The following is a 17,438-nucleotide window of genomic DNA, read 5'->3' on the forward strand; positions in this document are numbered from 1 at the left end:
TTAATTGAATAAATGGAAGTTTAATGTGATTTCAAATATGTTGTAAATTACTCTAGTTTATAATTTTTTACTATTATTTATTGCCTTATAATTAGTTACATGCTATGTAGGTTATTAAAGATATTAAAACTTCTATTAACTAAAGGAGTAAAATTCTAAAACACTGTTATTTTGCTCTGAGTACCTATCACTTTCAGCCTTAAAGTGGAATAGTGCTAATATGTTAGATAAATCTGTCTTAGTCAAATGCTATGAACCTGATTAATTCCAGAAGGATCATCAAACTTGGATCATGGAACTGATGTAAGGTGAGGATTTTCTGCACTCCCAAATATAACAATTAAGATAGTAATTCAAAAGAGGTACTTTAGAATGAGTAGTGTCTGAATCTGGTTGGGGTTTTCATAGTGCATTCTTCTAAATGAAAGTTATCTCCAGTGTAGCTGCAGATAGTAAGCAAAAGAGATACAACTCCAGATGTGGCTAGAGTTTTATTTGATTTTCTGAAAATGTGTGTGTGTGTGTGTGTGTGTGTGTGTGTGTGTGTGTGTTAACAAACTTGGAAGCCAGTATGACCATCCTCTAACTTTTGATCATCAAGGGTCACCGGAGCATATCTAACAAGTCTTCAGTCTCTTATCTCCACTTCTTAGTCACAGAACTTTTCAACTCACAAGAATTTTGAGAAGAGTTTTATATATATATCTTATTTTGGAGGGGAGAGAAGCAGGCTATAATTGTTCCAAAGCTTTCTTCTGTGACTGCTACATCACTTAGCTATCTTTTTGTGTCTTGTGATGATGATGCCTAAAATCTTCTGGGAAGTAATGATATCCAGTGCTCTTTCCTTCAAGAATTCTTATCCCAGCTCTAGTTTGCCTTATTGTCTCTCTTTTCTGAATATCTAATGAGCTTGCAATCTCTATCACTCATTCAGTCTTGTTTTGAAACTATGTATATATATTTGTCTTATTTATTCAATAACATTTAAAGCTTCATATAAACTGAACCCATTTTAATTTTTTCTCTCATATTTTATCCAGCACCTAGTATAGCACTGGAATCATTCAGATGTTCAAAAGGCATCTGTCAGAATCAATTCCATCAAAATCTGAAAAGAGTGAGACACAACTTTTTAGAAAACAAAAACTTGTTTCCCATTTGACTTTTACATCACTTTTGGAAACACCCATTTCTCATAGCTCTCAAACATGGAATCTTATATGAGCCTTTGCTTTTATAGTTTCTCCCCCTGCAGTGATTTCAGTTGAATTCGATTTCTTTATTCTTTTTAGTGTCTGAGTCTGAATAACATCATGCAGGAAATTTTAAATCAATTTCTTCTGGATTAATTTCTAAAGGTTATCTTTATGTGGTGTAAAATTATACACTTTGTTAGTTTAAGCAAGTTCTCATTGTACATAAAATCCTATAGTTCCTCCTTATCATCATGTGTATCAAATTTGAAAATTTTGCAAAATTTAATTTCTAGTCTTTTCATTGATCTTTTCTTATCTTCATCTTTTACTATTAGCCTAGAGTCTTTGCACCAAAGTGGCCAGTGAGGCCTTCTGGTTTCTATGTTCAATCTTTCCTAGGTCCCAGAATATCAACTTATTAATTTTCAGTGATAAATTTATATATTGCATAGTGAGAACACCTGAGTTTGCATGATCATTGCACTTTCCTTTCTTGGTAATTGTCATGGGAAGTCATATTATAATCTAAGCCACTTATTAATTTGCCATAAGAAGCTATTGTCACAGAAACCCTAAATAATCTCAAATCCTTTTGATCAGCACATTCTTTCCCTGTTGCAGAACCACATGGGAAGCCAATTCCTAATCAGAAGTTTGCTTGGTAAGTGTGGAATTAGAACAAATGGCTTTAGATGATTCAAATATTTAATGGGTTGAGGCTAAGATTGCTTCTGAGCAACTGTACACTTACAAGGTTTTCTAACTGTGTGTTCTGAAGCTGTAAAAGTAAAAGCTGTAAAAACTATCATACAGAAGCTACAGGTAGCTTCTTTAATGGGTAAAGACTTGAATACTCCTCTGGAGCTGAAAGTTCCTTCACTCTGGGAAAACCTCCTGAATGGACCTTTAATTGCACAAATGTAAAGTAGGAGTCATTTTTGAATTATGCATTGTTCTTGGAGAAAAATTTGAGGTAATTTTTCACCCAAATGAAAACGTTGTGGACTGAGAAACGAAGTAGGCTGTTTGCTAATGTATGATTTTGCCTTTGTTTATGCAAGTTAGTGAACCTCTCCTAACCTCAGTTTTTTCCTCAGTAAAATGGGGGCATAATATTTCATAAGGTAAAGTAATACAAGTAAACCTCTTCCAGTGCGGTCTCATATCTGGTAAGTGGCTTAGTATTAGTGATGAGTATGTTTCTGAGAATATCACTGCTTTTAAAAGAAACACTTTATTTCTCTGTCTAGATTGGGACTGCACTTTGCCAGTAAACAAATTTTTGTTCTTCATGAAGATGTGCATCCTTTGTTTGGACAGAAGACTGCAGAATGAACTCCAAGGCTGACCCTTGCCTCTTGCAGGAGGACTACATGTAAAGTACAGGGCTGCAAGGGCAACACAGAAACCGCTGTTGATTCTACACATGACTAACCCAGATGGAGACAGTCATATGCACTACTGGGCTCTGACATCTCTGCCTGTTCCTGGAATGGAGGTTTTCTTGAATTGACTTTTCTGCTCACAACAATCTTTAATAGAGGAAGATTCTGGCACAGAAAATTAAAAGGTAAGCTTTTAAGTGAAGTGGAAGAGGAATTGATTTTTTGCTCTGATTAACTGACTCTTTGGGTGTCTAGACGTAGACTTGAGTCGAGATTCTCCTGTGTGATGTGGAATCTAAGTCAGTCACTATTCCATGAAATTAGGTTGGGGCTAATGCCTATTGTGATTTGGGCAATCTTGCTGCCTATGAAAATGTATTCTTTTTTTTCCGTTCGAATTGGAGTGTTGAGCAAATGATCGATAAGCTGTACTGCATTCCCAGCTTCTTTGCAGTTAGATATTGCCTCATGACTGAGATGTCCCTAGTGTAATGTGATGAAGTGATATTTCCCACTTGCAGACCTGGCCTGTTAGCCTCCTGAGCATTTTGCTATGCTCTTTCCTCCTTCTGCCTAACCTGCATGACAATAACCAGAGAGGTCTTGGAACTCATGTGTGTTGAAGATGGCAGAGTCGCCATCAGGCGAATCCCTGTATGTTGGCATGGAGAAAAGCCAGGGTTGCCCTGGAACTCCTATCCTGACTTTTATGAGAGAAAGATTATAGATATGTTTTTAAAACTGCTGAAATTTTGGTGTTTGTTTCAACCAATTTGCCTCTAGTAACCAATCCAGTTTGGGCTATGGTGTCACAGTCTGAAAAGTTGGAGAGATACATGATATCATGGCAAAACATTGGCATTTATTAAAACTATCTCCAACTATAATTTGGAATGTAGTCCACATGCTCGTATAGTTTTAGGTGTACTGGTTGGAAAGAGCTGGAATATTTATATGTGTTGGCTGCTATTCATTGCTTCAAGTGAGATATTACAGGAATTGGCTGGTTTGTGCATAGAGATTGAAGGGGAGAAAGAGAATTCACAGATTAAGGGCCTTAACGGAGCTGGAAAAGCTAACTGCTTCTGAAACCCAAACAGGAAATAAGATATAAAAGGGCTTCAAATGCAAAGGCCCAATAAGATGTCTAAGTTGAATTAAGGCACTTAACTTTGCAGCAAAAATCAGGGGAAGAGTGATATCTCCCCACCCAGCAGTTTTAGATGTCCTCAAGGTAGCTGTTGTTAAATTCACACATGCATGCACGTGCACACACACACACACACACACACACACACACACACACACACACTTTGCACACTTTACAGGAAAATTAAAACAGATGAAATTTTGGGGGTGTGGTCCCTGCTTCTTGGAAGGGACAAGAAATAAATAGACCAAAGACCTATTTAGTTTTTGAGGGAATTGTACTGCCAGAGAAACCAGAAGCCTCACCTGAGAAAGCTTTTGATCCTCTGACCTGTAAGGAGGGCACATACTCAGAGTTGATTACAGATGTGCCATGGAGATGGTGGAGAGAAAAGAACCTCTCAGAAGGCAAATCCACAGGCTTCAGACGATAGAAAAGGGAGCTTCTCCCAGGGAGCAGAATCACACCTAATAAGAGCATCCTCTCTGTCACCAGGGCAATGTCTCACCCAATGCTAGCCCAGTGGGAGTGCATCATTTCAACAAACTATGGTTGTGGAATTTTCCCCAGTCTTCTCTTTAAAAGAAATAGACATTTTTTGTTTTCTGTTTTAGAAATTTTAGGTTTATGGAAAAAGCAGAAAATACAGAATTCCTATGTATTCCCTCACCACTCGCCCTACTGTTAACATTGTCCATTAGTGTAGCACAGTTCTTACAACTCATGAGTCAATTTTGTTACATTATTAACCAAATTCCATAGTTTACATTGGGACTCACTCTTTACATATTCTATGGGTTTTGACAAATGTTTAATGACATATATCCACCATTATAATATCATATAGAATAATTTCTACCCTAAAAATTCTCTGTACTCCACCTATTTATCTCTCCCTTTGTTCTCTAGCCTTACCACCACCACCACCCTTGTCCCACCCTAGCTTCTGGCAACCACTACTTTTACTGCTGTCATTATAGTTTTGCCTTTTCCAGAATGTGATATAGTTGTAGTCATACAGCATGTAGCCTTTTCAGATTGGCTTCTTTCATTTAACAATCTGTATTTCAGGTTTTACCATGTCTTTTCATGGCTTGATAGTTCCTTTTGTAATTCACTGGGTAATAGTCTATTGCATGGATGTACCACAGTTTGGTTAGCCATTCATCTATTGAGGGACATCTTGGTTGCTTCCAGCGTTTGGCAATTATGGATTATTCATGTGTAGGTTTTCATGTAGATGTAAGTTTTAAGCTTATTTATGTATATATCAAGAAGCTTTGTTGCTGGATCATACAGTAAGAATATATTTACTTTTGTAAGAATCTGACAAACTGCCTTCCAAAATGGCTGAACCACTTTGCATGCCTACAGGTAATGAAAGAGCATTCCTATTTCTCTGTGTGTTCTCCTCCTTTTAATAGGTATTTTTGTTGTGGTCATCCAGCTCCATCAACATATATTGACTGAGGCTATGGCAGATAACATTTGTTATTGGCCTCTATACCACTAAAAACAAAACAAAACAAAACATCCAGCCCTGGAGGAGAAACTTCACATTTCAGAGATACTGGACTTGGAACTGGTTGCAGCAACTGGATAAGGTTTTGAATTGTCTCCTTGGGGAGGGAATGAGTCTATTTTATCTACTGACAAATCTTTGTTGGTCAGTAAGTGGACTGTGGTGGAGATGGCTGTCTGCCCCTCAGAACCTTCTCCCCCTTTCTTCCATTGTAATGAGGGATACATATGGCGAGCCAGCTACGCCGTGTTTCCCAAGTTTCTTTGCACTTAATTAGGTGCTGTCCTGAGATTATGCTCTTCCAATGGTTCCACTGTTCTCCTATATGAGTAGGAGTAACCTGTGCCATGTTCCACTTCCGAGGCTGATTATGAAAACTCTGTGACATGCCCAATCATGTTCTTTCTCAACTTTTTTTTTTGGGGGGTGGAGGGTGCTGGAATAATGATAATCAAAGGTGCCTAGAGAGACACCAGAAACCATACATTATAAACGATCAAGCCCTGTCAGCCTGGGTCCCTGACTAATGGCATCAAGGAGAACTAACCTGCTCTTCCCCTGGACCGTTACATGAATGAGTAATGAACTTCTACTACATTTGAGCTAGGCTTGGTTCTATTCACAGCGGTAACTTGGTTCTGATTGTATCTATTCTAATTAATGCATATGCATAATGTGAAGTGCAATTTTCTTCTTGTCCTAGGCTCTCATTACACTGCCCGTCTGTTTAAAAACTAATGGTCATGAACAAGGAGGTCACATTCTCACTCTAAAATCATTCTTTTCTGAGTGTTGTCGATGGTCTGAGATGTGATGTACTGTAGAAGTAAAGCAATTGCCATCTGTTAGTTTCTTTACTACCTATACCTACCTATATTTAAATGTCAGATTTTGTTAACTAGGGGAAATTTCTTCAACTTTCTAAACTTTAGTTTACTTATCTGAGTAAGGGGGAAAACAGTATGTATTTCATATGTTTGTTGTAGAAATTAGTTGAAATAAATCTCGTGAATAATTAGCATATGATTTGACACTTTCGTGCTCAAGCAACATTAGCTACCAGCTAGCTCGTAACTCTGTAAAGTTGGATTTTACACCCACGTTGAGTGGAAAGTCTGGCATTTAAAATAAAATAAACAGAAAATGCTCCTGGGTGGAATACCTTTTGACTTTAGTCAGATGTGAGAAAATGAGGACATATAAAAGACAGGGGTTTTGTTTGATTTCTGGGGGAATAGCCAATTCCTCCAAATAAAGTAAAATAATAGCACCTCCCACTGGGCTGAGAGTTTGTGAAGAGAATTGCTGAACCTCTCTATACTTGAAAATCCAGCAGTTAAGGCAGATGCCAGCAGCAGCACTAAGGGGTAACACAACGAATTGCGAATGTGTACAAAGAGTTCAGCAACTGGCAACTGCGATGAAAACTGCAGTGAGCATGTGTTACATGGAAGTTGTCGGCAGATTAAGTTCAGAAATCCAGCAGCAGCTGAAGCAGTGAAGACAATAAATAGTTTAAATTGGCAACCAAAACTTTCACCAAACACTTACTTGCACATACTGAGGGCAAGAGTGTGAAAGAGAGAGAGTATGAAGGAGAGTGGGTATGGGGGTTATTGGGATTCTTAGGAAGGTCACAAAGCCCCAGTTTCTGGATTAACTAAACTATGCATCACAGTGAAGGGCCTCTGCAAATCCTCTCCGTAGCACCAATGAAGAAAACAGAAGAGCAGAGAAGCAAAGAACAATAAATCAAGACTTATTTTCAAAAGGAGGACAGTGAAAAAAATTGGAGGGAAGAGACTTTCCAGTGTCCTAGGTAAGGAGGAATTGATGGTTAAATCCAAACTCAAAAAGATATCTTACTCTTTGCCTGGTAAATTCATTTAAGGTAGGATTAAGACATTCTCAATTAAATTCCTCTTTGTTATAGTTCCCAATTTATATTTCTCATGGGAAATTATTCTATACTTAAAACAATGCAGAATTTGGACCCAAAGAAACATCTGTCTATTATAATGTCTAGTCAGTGATTAATATATTGAGTTAAATCTATCACTTCTTAACCTATAACAAAAAAGGAGATAGGCTTGAACAATCAAAGTTGAATTTAAATTCTTCTCTGGTATCCACATCAAGTGATGGTGGAAAATGAATCAAATTTAAGTGCAGAAAAATAAATCTGTAGGTGAATAATTCAAAGAAGCAAGGATGCAATTTTTGTCTTATTATGTTATCTTTTCCTAAGAATGTAAACTTTTAGAGATCAGAGATAGTCTCTGATCTTCTGTTTGTTTTACAGCAGGATAGTCTAGTAAATGTTATCTTTGTTTTAGTCAGTCTATCTTGTCTCCTACTGTTTCCCAACATGAAGCTTCCAGTCCAAGAAGGCTGGCTGCTCCTTCTGCTTCACAACAGCCATACCCCTTGCTTCTGAGCATCCCCACTGCCCACTTCTATGTTCATACCATTCTCAGCCTTTCTGAAGCCTTTCAATTTTTCATTTTTCTCTTCTTCCAAAACCTTGCTTATTCTTTAGAGCCCAGTTTAAATCTTCTGACCACCTTCCTATCTTTGAACTTGTGTGTCACTTAGTTCTTTGAACTGCATAATTTAACACTTTATTTTATTTTATGGCCCTTTAAACATTTCATGTATGCAAATCATGTTTTGCCAATAAGATGATACGTTCTTTGAATAAATAGTACAGGTCTTCTTTCAGGTATGTGGTAGATATTCAATAAATATTTATTTATTGACTGTTTAATGCACATCCTAATGCATATAAATAATTCTCAGGAAGTAATTATACAATGGAGGACTCTCACTAAAAAAAAAATTGATGCAGAAGGAAGTTGAGCAGAGAATTGGATAAAAACAAAGCTTACGTTAATGGTAGCAAATGACGTGATTAACACCTTTTCTCGCAGCCTTGCAGCCTGAATTTGATAAAGGAAAGTAATTTCTCCAAAGAACCAAAAGCTAAATTGAATGATTGAATTTAACTCTATAGTGTAAGGCTGTGTTAGTAGAGTTTTAAAAAGATGACATTTGAGTGTATTTTAAGTGCAATACATCAATCTGCCATTGAGCTAATGAACTTCAGTTAAAAATCACTGAGGAGTTTGGTACAGATGACTCCTTCAAGTATCCTTGGGGAGGCAAGATGCTTAGATAATTGAATGAAAATCTATCTTGACTGACCCTAATGACAGCAGTGTCCAACTCACATTACAAATCACCTGTAGTCTTTAATGGACTACTTTTTAATTGCTTTAAAAGTGTTAATGGTGAGTACAAGGGAGCAGAGTGTTTCTTATTTGTCTATTTTTCATCAATAAAATAAATTTCTAGTGGATTTTTCTTTTCTTTATCACTGGCAGTTTACAGTCAACTTCAGTAGTTCTAGTTTAAATTTCATCCAAGGAGAAAAAAAGCACATTTGGTTGTCTTTTATTTTCCTAATCTCTCTGTCTTTATGAATGACTTGAGATTATGGAATCAAATTAGTTCAACCATAAAATGTAGGAATTAATGAGTAATTGGTGACTGTAAACTAATCAAAGGGAAAATAAAACAGAAACACCTTTTCCTATGAGTTCTAATAGGGCTTCATCCAAGTTCACAGCTCAATTAAAATACGATTTTCTGTTTTTCTGAAGGGACACATAAATGTTTAGAGACTGTTACACAAAATAAATATGTTTTTGAGAAAGGGTGAAAAATCATGTAACTGAACAACATTAAAATATGTATTAATATTAATAAAAACAGAAACAATAGCTAGACTATTCAAATTAATGTTTGACCAAATATGATTTTGCAGTACATCATCAGAATTACTTGCACGCTTGAAATGCAGATTCCTAGATTACAGCCCAGTTCTACTAACTCAGAATTTCTAAGGGTGAATTGCAACAATCTACATTATAAAATAGCGCCTCTGATGATTCTTTTTTTAAAATATACTTTTATTAAAGTACAATCAGTTTACAATGTTGTGTCAATTTCTGACATACAGCACAATACTTCACATAGGATGATGATTCTTATAAATGCAAGAATTAGAAAACTATTAGAATCCACTTCATTACTTAATTCTCAACTTTAAAATATGTCTAGAAAAATAGACATCACACTCTTAATAGCATTAATTCCTGACTGCAATGTTGAAAGAGGGCAAACTCTCACATTTTGATCATAGATCTTTGCATCACTTTCCCCTCAAATCTGGCATCTTGCAGTAATAGAGAAAATATATGCAATTTGATGGCTTCTGCTATCATGAGTTTCATTTTGTCTGTAGACCCCCCCACCCCCAATCATTTGCTTAAGAGGGGCATATTGGGGAAATTGTGGTGTTGTAGTAGTTAAGGAGTCTAGGGTTTCAAATCTAGGAGTTAGATGACTCAGGAATCCATAGCAGAATACCACAGACTGGGTGGTTTAAACAATAGGAATTTATTTTCTCACAGTTCTAGGAGATAGAAGTCCCAGATCAAGGTAGGGCAGAGTAATTTCCCATGAGGCTCTCTTCCTGGCTTGTAGATGGCCACTTTGTCCTTACGTATCCTTTCCTCTGAACATGGGCAGAGAGATACAGCATGTATGAGCTCTCTACTGACTCTTCTTAAAAGGGCACTAAACCTATTAGATCAGGGCCCCATCCTTATGACCTCATTTAACCTTAATTACTTCCTTGCTCCAAATACAGTCGTACTGAGTGTTAGGGCTTCAATGTATGAATTTTGGGGAGACACAAACACTCAGTCCCTAACAAAGATCATCTGATGTATCTGAGTGAGCCATGGGAGGTACGGAGGAATGGAATGAGTATCTTTGCCAAAATCCTTGAAGATAAGCTGTGAATCAAAATGTAGAGACCAAATGACGAAGTTTATGGGGGTAGAAATAAGATAATAGAAGTAACATAGAAGAGGCATAAAGATTAGGAGGAGTAGGATTAACGTGAGAAGGAACCAGAAAGATGAACACAATCACACTGGATTTAGAGGCTAACAATTTGATAGTAGAAAGGGGTCCAGCTAACTTAAAGTTTCAGTATTATGGGCTCAAGTGTCATAAATGGTCCCAAGTTTGTTAACTTTTTTCATTGTTTATCTTTCTAAATAACAAAATTAAAATAATATTTAATTAATCTGTATTTTAAAGAATTGTGATGCTTAGTTTAGTATAAATGCAATGAATTTACTGTTGAAAGATCAAATTGTTGATTGTAAATATTTCTGAGTAAAACGTAGTCTGTTAACAAGAGGTATAAAAACACTATAACTCAGAAACATCTGTAGTGAAAATCTGGAATGATCTTGTTATATTCAGGGACATAAATGGCTAAACTTAGTTCATCTAGAAAAAAATCTCTAGTGGGAAAAATATAGAGAAGATAGATATCTTGAATTTTCTCTTTTCACCCTATCACTTTCTCTTCTCCTCTGGATGTAGGTTTGTGGGATAGGAAGGATCTTGTTGACCCAGACAAATGAAGACTTTGTTATATATGCGGGCTGGTGGTAATTTCTGCTGCTTCCTTTCCTGATCAGCTATGGTCTTCCCTGCCCTTTATGTGAAGATGCATCCTTGCTTAGTTCCTGAAATCATGTTAATGAATATCAGGAATAGGTTGGTTATTTCAATCCCATTAATGTGGTAAGGTCTAGAAATAATTTTGATGATACTCAGTTAGGATCTGGTATGACTGAAATAAATTTATTGGGTCTACATGTCTTCCATATAGGCCTCATTAGTTGTCTCAATTTTGCCTTCATGGACTGGTAAATACTAGTTTTCACCTGGAGTTAAGGGTTGTCCTGAACAGCTTACCTGGAAAAGAACTCTTAACACTTTGATTAGCTTTTGGTATTGCCATATCATCAGGAGCTATATCTTGTTCCTGGTATGGTCATTGTCTGTTTGGTGTCTTTTGAATGACTGCATAACCTGATCCCTGGTTGCTATCATAGACCTGATTAAAAGTCTTGTCTGCTTCTTGGATAGAACCTTGGCTCTGTGTCTCCATTTGCCTGATTGGAGTTCCTCAGATTTTGGTGGCTTTTGAAACAAACTATGGTCTCTTTGGGCACTCTTCTTTGTATAATGGGCCCTCCTTCAGAGCCCTGCCCTACAGAAATGTAGATTGCTTTAAGTTATCTCTTTTACATGATTCTAGTGTCTTCCTCTTGCCCACTGGCCATGCTTCTTATTCATCACGCTTGCTGTGAGGCCAAGCTCATTCAACACGTAGTTAAAAGAAATTTTGAGTTAATTTCCAGAGATACAGTGCTTTAGGAAAAGCATCTGGTCCCATTGGAAGGGATATATGTTTTTGAATCATTCATGGACTGGCAGAATTATCTATCTTAAGAATTCCCCAGGGCTTAGCAACCTCCCATCATTTGTGTAATGAGATTGCTTAATCATATAAATTCAGGAGAAGAGAAAAAAGATATTTCCTTGGGGAACCTAGTTAACAGAACATATCCTTCCCACTGGACTTGTATTTTTGGGGAATGATGGACTTGGTGCCAGTGATGATTCCAGTTTCTGAAAGACTGATGCAAACCTGCATTTACCCACTTCCTGAGCAGTTTTTGCTGTTTTGTGCTGTGCAAGATCTCTTGAGAATGAGATGTTTTATGCTCCAGCTCAGTCTCCCCTCTACATTTATCAACACATACCTGGAGTATAAGAAAGCAAGCCATGAATACAATTTGTATGACTTTAAAAAATAATATTCTATTAGCATTGCTGTAATGCCATTTTTCTTGAATACAAACATAGCAATAGCATTCATACTTTATGTCTACCTACGCTTTGACTGACAATCATATGCTTTTACTAAATGATTCCCAATAAGCTTACATAATCGTACATATTCAGATTGAAAAAATGCCACTGGTAGGACCCCTTACTTGTGAACCCAGTTATATCCTCATGTGCTTGCTATGCACTTTGGCATGCAGCTTCTTACAATGTAAGAATTTGTGTGAACTCCACTTCTCTTTTTCCCTCCTTTTTAAAAAACCTGTCTTTATTTATTGACCTAGCATACTTTGAGCTACGTGTGGACCATATTCCCCTTGCCTTTATCACAAGGAACCATTTTCAGATAAACTTCTCTGAACCTACACCTTCTTTTCCTTACTTACTTTTGTGTAACTAGTGGTTCAGCTGCTGGTCTGTTCCCTTTTCCTTAGGCTCATTTCATAGAGTATTTCAGAAGAAAACCTGGAGGAATATTGTCATTTAGGTGCTGTATGTGTCACTGTCTTCTAGATTACAAAATACGTTAATTTTATTTACAAGGGAAAAATATTGACCACCAGAGAGCTTAAGTGACTTCTCTAAGGCAAAATCACTAGCAAATAATAAAATCTGACCTTAAAAAGGGTCTTCTGATTTCAAGTCCAATTGTGTTTCAATGATACTATGCATTAATCAGTATCATCTCATTGCTTCTTTTATTGGTAGGAAGGTAAAAACATGAATTTATAAGCACTCATTGACTTTTTAGGTTTATTTATTTTTAATGAAGGTACTGAGGATTGAATCTCATGCATGCTAGGCGAGCACTCTAACACTGAGCTGTATCCTTCCCCAAGGTAGTCATTTTGTGTAGATGGAATCACTGAAGGATGGTAGCAGGACCTCAAACTGTAACCCAGAACTGTCTTCATTCCATTATAATTCATCTTTGCTGAGGTCTTGATCTAATTATACTGTCATCACTCTGTTAAAGTATAGTTAGGGTGCATTTTTATGAAGTTTAGGCGGAGAAAATGAAGGAAGTAATTATTTGACATAAGAGTATCACAGATTTCTTTGTTGACACATAGTTTGAAAATTAAACCATTCTAGAAAAGAGCAAGAACCACTTTCCTGTGAAGTAAAGGGGATCCACTGGGGGAAAATACCTTTACATATAAATCTAGGACTTGAAAATCCAGGTAATGGTTTGAATTTTACATTTCTATTTTTTAATTTAATTTTTAAATAATGAAGAACTATTGGAAAGATTTAAAAGTTATGACCTATTTATTTATCTGTTTGATTATGGCACAAGTAGAGATCTAAAGGTTCAGCCAGCACTAGAATTTCAGAAGAGTTGGTTTAGCTGAATATATATTTATTTTTTGATTAAAAAAAACTTTCAGTGCAAAATTGAATCTAAATATAGATGCATATTCTTTATTAAACCAAAATATCTGTGGGACCGAGTTATGGGCTGGGCTTAGTTCTAGACAGATTTCAGCCTTTGACCTTCTCGAGTGTAGTAGGCTGCTAGTGGCCCAAGTTAAAATAAAATAAACATAATATTATTACCACTGGTAATTATTAGTATTGAAATTGCTTTCATCTTCAGATTGAAAACTTTGGAGAAATAATCGAATCTTCCTATTCTTCAGACTTGATATCAAATTTGACATGCATCACCTTAATATTAATATATAAAGAAATTACTTTCTTAATTTCTGAAATTGCTATGAAACTTACTGTTTTCTCATAGTGACCTTTAAGTTAATTTATTCTTCAATCACTTTAACCTGGATCACAGCAATATCTGGCTCATCTTCCTGCTTCCAGTCTCTCTTCTTCAGACTTACCATATTGTCAGCTTAATCAGGCTAACATACCACTTTCTTCATGTCACTCAATTAAAATGATCAATAATTTATATTGACTTTAGGTATCTATAAAAAACCAGGTGGTGATGTAGGTGGTAATATTGAAAACTAGGCTGTGAAGTTCAAGAGAGAGAGCTAGCAAAGAGATAATTAAGGGTTATAGATGGAAGAAGAGAATCAATATTAAAGAGATTGGTGTAAGAATAGAAACTAGCAAATTAAACTGAGAAGGAGTGGTTCTAGAACCATGGCTTGCAGAATGTTCACCATGACTTGCAATGAGAAATACATTTTATATTTTGCCCAGTTATACAAAAAAATGCACAGTAGCCCATCTATACACACACACACACACACATGCACGCATGCACACGCCTACCCCCGAAACAAATACGTCAACAAACAATATTTATTATAATTAGTGATGATGTGTCTGCTTTCAAGTCAATTCTATTTTATTTTATGAGAAAAACAAATTTGTGGTGGTGCTCCATTAACTGAGTCCACTAGTGAGTTTGGATCTGCAGTTTGAAAAATACTTCTACAGAGGAAAGTAGCTTCAAGTGTATGTTGTTAAGACTGAGAGGAAAGAGTTTCAAAGAGTGATTAATCAAGGGAGTCAAAGGCAACAGAGAGATTAAGACCTCAGTTAGATTTAGTAATCATAACATGGTAAATGGTAATTGAGGCGTGCCTGTTGCAGTGCTGATTCCAGTGATGAGGAGTCGGATGAAACCAGACTGCTAAGGGGTGATCAAGTGAAAAAGTTGTATCTCTAAAAGAGAAATTTAAAATGCACATGGATATTGTTCACCTCTACTTTACAAGTAAGGAGGTGGGTTCACAGAGGGTAAGACATTTACCCTCACTTGCCCAAATAGTGGTAACAGAACAAGCATTCAGACCTGACCAGATCATACTCTGCAGCTTGTTTTTTTCATCTTGTCACAAGAGGGGATGGCTGAAGAAGGCCCAGGGTGGGACTGATGCTCTGCACTCATATCTTGTCCTCCATTAGGCTTTCTCTGTTCATCCAGCTGCATCCTTCTTTTAAGCATCTATTGAAGAATATCTTTTATACTTATTAGGCACTTTTCAAATAATGCCTTTTACTATAATTATTTTACATGTCTTAGCTGTCCCACTAGGTTTCAAGTTTCATTTCAGCAGGAATAATGTCCTATGCTTATTTTGTTGGTGATTGTGACCAGGGACTGGATACGGTGTGTTCTATCACTTAGAGCACTTAGCATGCTACTTTATATTTAGAAAGCATTCAATAAACTTTTGTTGAATAAGGACAAACACTAGATGCTGCCTAGTCTTTGAAAAGACTGTTGCTTTATGAATCAAGATGGAAAGGTTATTTCATAATTAGGATGATTGGCCACATGCTATGAGTAATAAATAATACTAAACTCTTAACTATCCTATTTTTTCAAAAACTTCGTAGACAGGTAGTGTCTGAAAATTTTTTTCAAGGCAGCATAATATTTGTTTTTCCTCTTTTCTTTCTGAAACTACCTCTAGCTCAACTTTGCTAAGTTAGAAGTGGTGGTTTTTCCTTTTAATGAGCCAAACGATATCCTATTGCCCTGCTTTTCTGCCTTCATCATTCTTTTCCATCAGATTGGAGAGAATCTAAGACGCAAACAACTCAGCAAATGTCTCATGTAAATATCCTGATTATCCTAATATCCTAATTACAGCAATTTTTCATTTTTTCTGTGTGAAAAATCTAGTGGTAATTGGATATACTAAACCTGCATCTTTATTTGTTTTTTTTAGTGCTGTGTTTTATTTTGGTTGGTGTTTTTTATAAGAGTTGCAAAATTTATAGACTAAATATACATCTTAAAACTTAAAGTTCCAAATTAATTTCTCTGCCATTAAAACATTTCTTGTTTTATGAATTTTGTAAGCTAGCTCTATTAAGCCAAGTCAAGCTTAGCATCTTTTCTTAAATAAAAATCCAGTGCATCTTTTATATTTTCAACCCTGTTCCTAAGAAATTGCTTTTTATTTTAATATGAGAAGACAACTATTGAAGACCGTGCTTCCTTTAGCAGCAGCATCCGTGGAGTGAGGACGCTATTTGGCTCTAAAACAATTCTTTCTTAAGAATTTTGTATCCTTTTGATATTAAGGTTTTTCTCATCTTTCAATGAAAAGAGCTTTTCTCAGTTCTTAGACCATAGGGCGCTGTTCTGGGTTCTTATCATAAACTAATGGGAAGCTTTCACAATGTCCAGAGCTGTTGATTTTTTGCAAATGAAGGAGGAGGATGCCCTCAAATTCCTGGCATCAGGAGCGTACTTAGGTGGCACCAACCTTGACTTCCAAATGGCATGGTACATCTACAAAAGGAGAATTGGCTTCTATATCATAAATCTGAAGAGAAACTGGAAAAGCTTGTGACATTGTTGTCGGAAGCCCAGCTGATGTCACCGTCATATTTTCCAGAGACACTGGCCAATGAGCTGCTGAAGTTTGCTGCTGCCACTGGAGCCACCCCTATTGCTGACCACTTCATTCCCGGAACCTTCACTACCCAGATCCAGGCAGCCTTCCTGGAGGAGGTTACTGATCCCAGGACTAACCACCAGTCTCTCACAGAGGCTGCCTTATGTTAACCTGCCCTACCATTGTTCCGTGTAACACAGACTCTCCTCTGCATTCTGTAGACGTTGCCATCCCACACAGCAATAAGGGAGCTCACTCAGGGTGTCTGAGGTGGTAGACGCTGGCCTGCAAGTTCTGTGACCGTGTGGCAGTACCTTGAGGGAACGCCCCAGGAGGCTATGCCTCATCTCTACTGCAGAGACTCCGAAGAGACTGAAAAGGAAGAGCAGTCTCTGATGAAAGGCTGTGAGCAAGGAGGAATTTTAGGGTAAATGGACTGTTCCAGCTTCAAAACTTACTGCTACCACCCAAGGTTGCAGGCTGGTCTGAAGATGAAGGTGCCCTCTGTGCCTGTCCAGCAGTTCCCTACTGAAGACCGGGGCCTCATCCCGCCACTGAGGACTGGTCCCCAACCCTGCTGCACAGGCCACTGAACAGGTAGGAACAACCACTAGGTGGTCTTAAGCTGCCCTTCCACAGACTCTTAAACAGAAAGTAGAAATAAGGTTGACAGAAATAAACAGTTTCTTAAAGAAAAGAGAAAGGCCACTTATTAGTGCCTACTCTATGCTGTTTACAATGCTAGGTACTTTACGTTAAATGTACCTTTAAAATTTAATTTTTTTCAGTAATTGACACATTTATCTATTACAGAAAATTCTTCAACTATAAAGTGTATTTAGTGAAATATGTCTTCTTTTATCCCAATCTGCCAGCTCCTCTTTTGTTTTCTTAGAGTCAAAGCTTCTTTCTTTTCTTATGCATGCTTTTGGAAATATTCTATATAAGTGTTAAATGTGAAATTGGGTCTTTTTCACTATAAAGTTTTTACCCTTTCCATAAGATGATGACTCTCAAAAATATTATTTTATATATCAAATTTGTTTTAGATAGCTTAGCGTCAAAACTGAGGAGGTA

At 36.8% G+C, this 17,438-nt stretch overlaps 1 pseudogene; it reads left to right on the forward strand.

Annotated features, from left to right (window-relative positions):
- Positions 1 to 16,246: 16,246 nt before the first annotated feature.
- Positions 16,247 to 16,985, forward strand: LOC102523493 (annotated as a pseudogene).
- The last annotated feature ends 453 nt before the right edge of the window (positions 16,986 to 17,438 follow it).

The sequence above is a fragment of the Camelus ferus genome, chromosome 2 (genome assembly GCF_009834535.1).
Source record: "Camelus ferus isolate YT-003-E chromosome 2, BCGSAC_Cfer_1.0, whole genome shotgun sequence".
Classification (NCBI taxonomy): Eukaryota; Metazoa; Chordata; class Mammalia; order Artiodactyla; family Camelidae; genus Camelus; species Camelus ferus.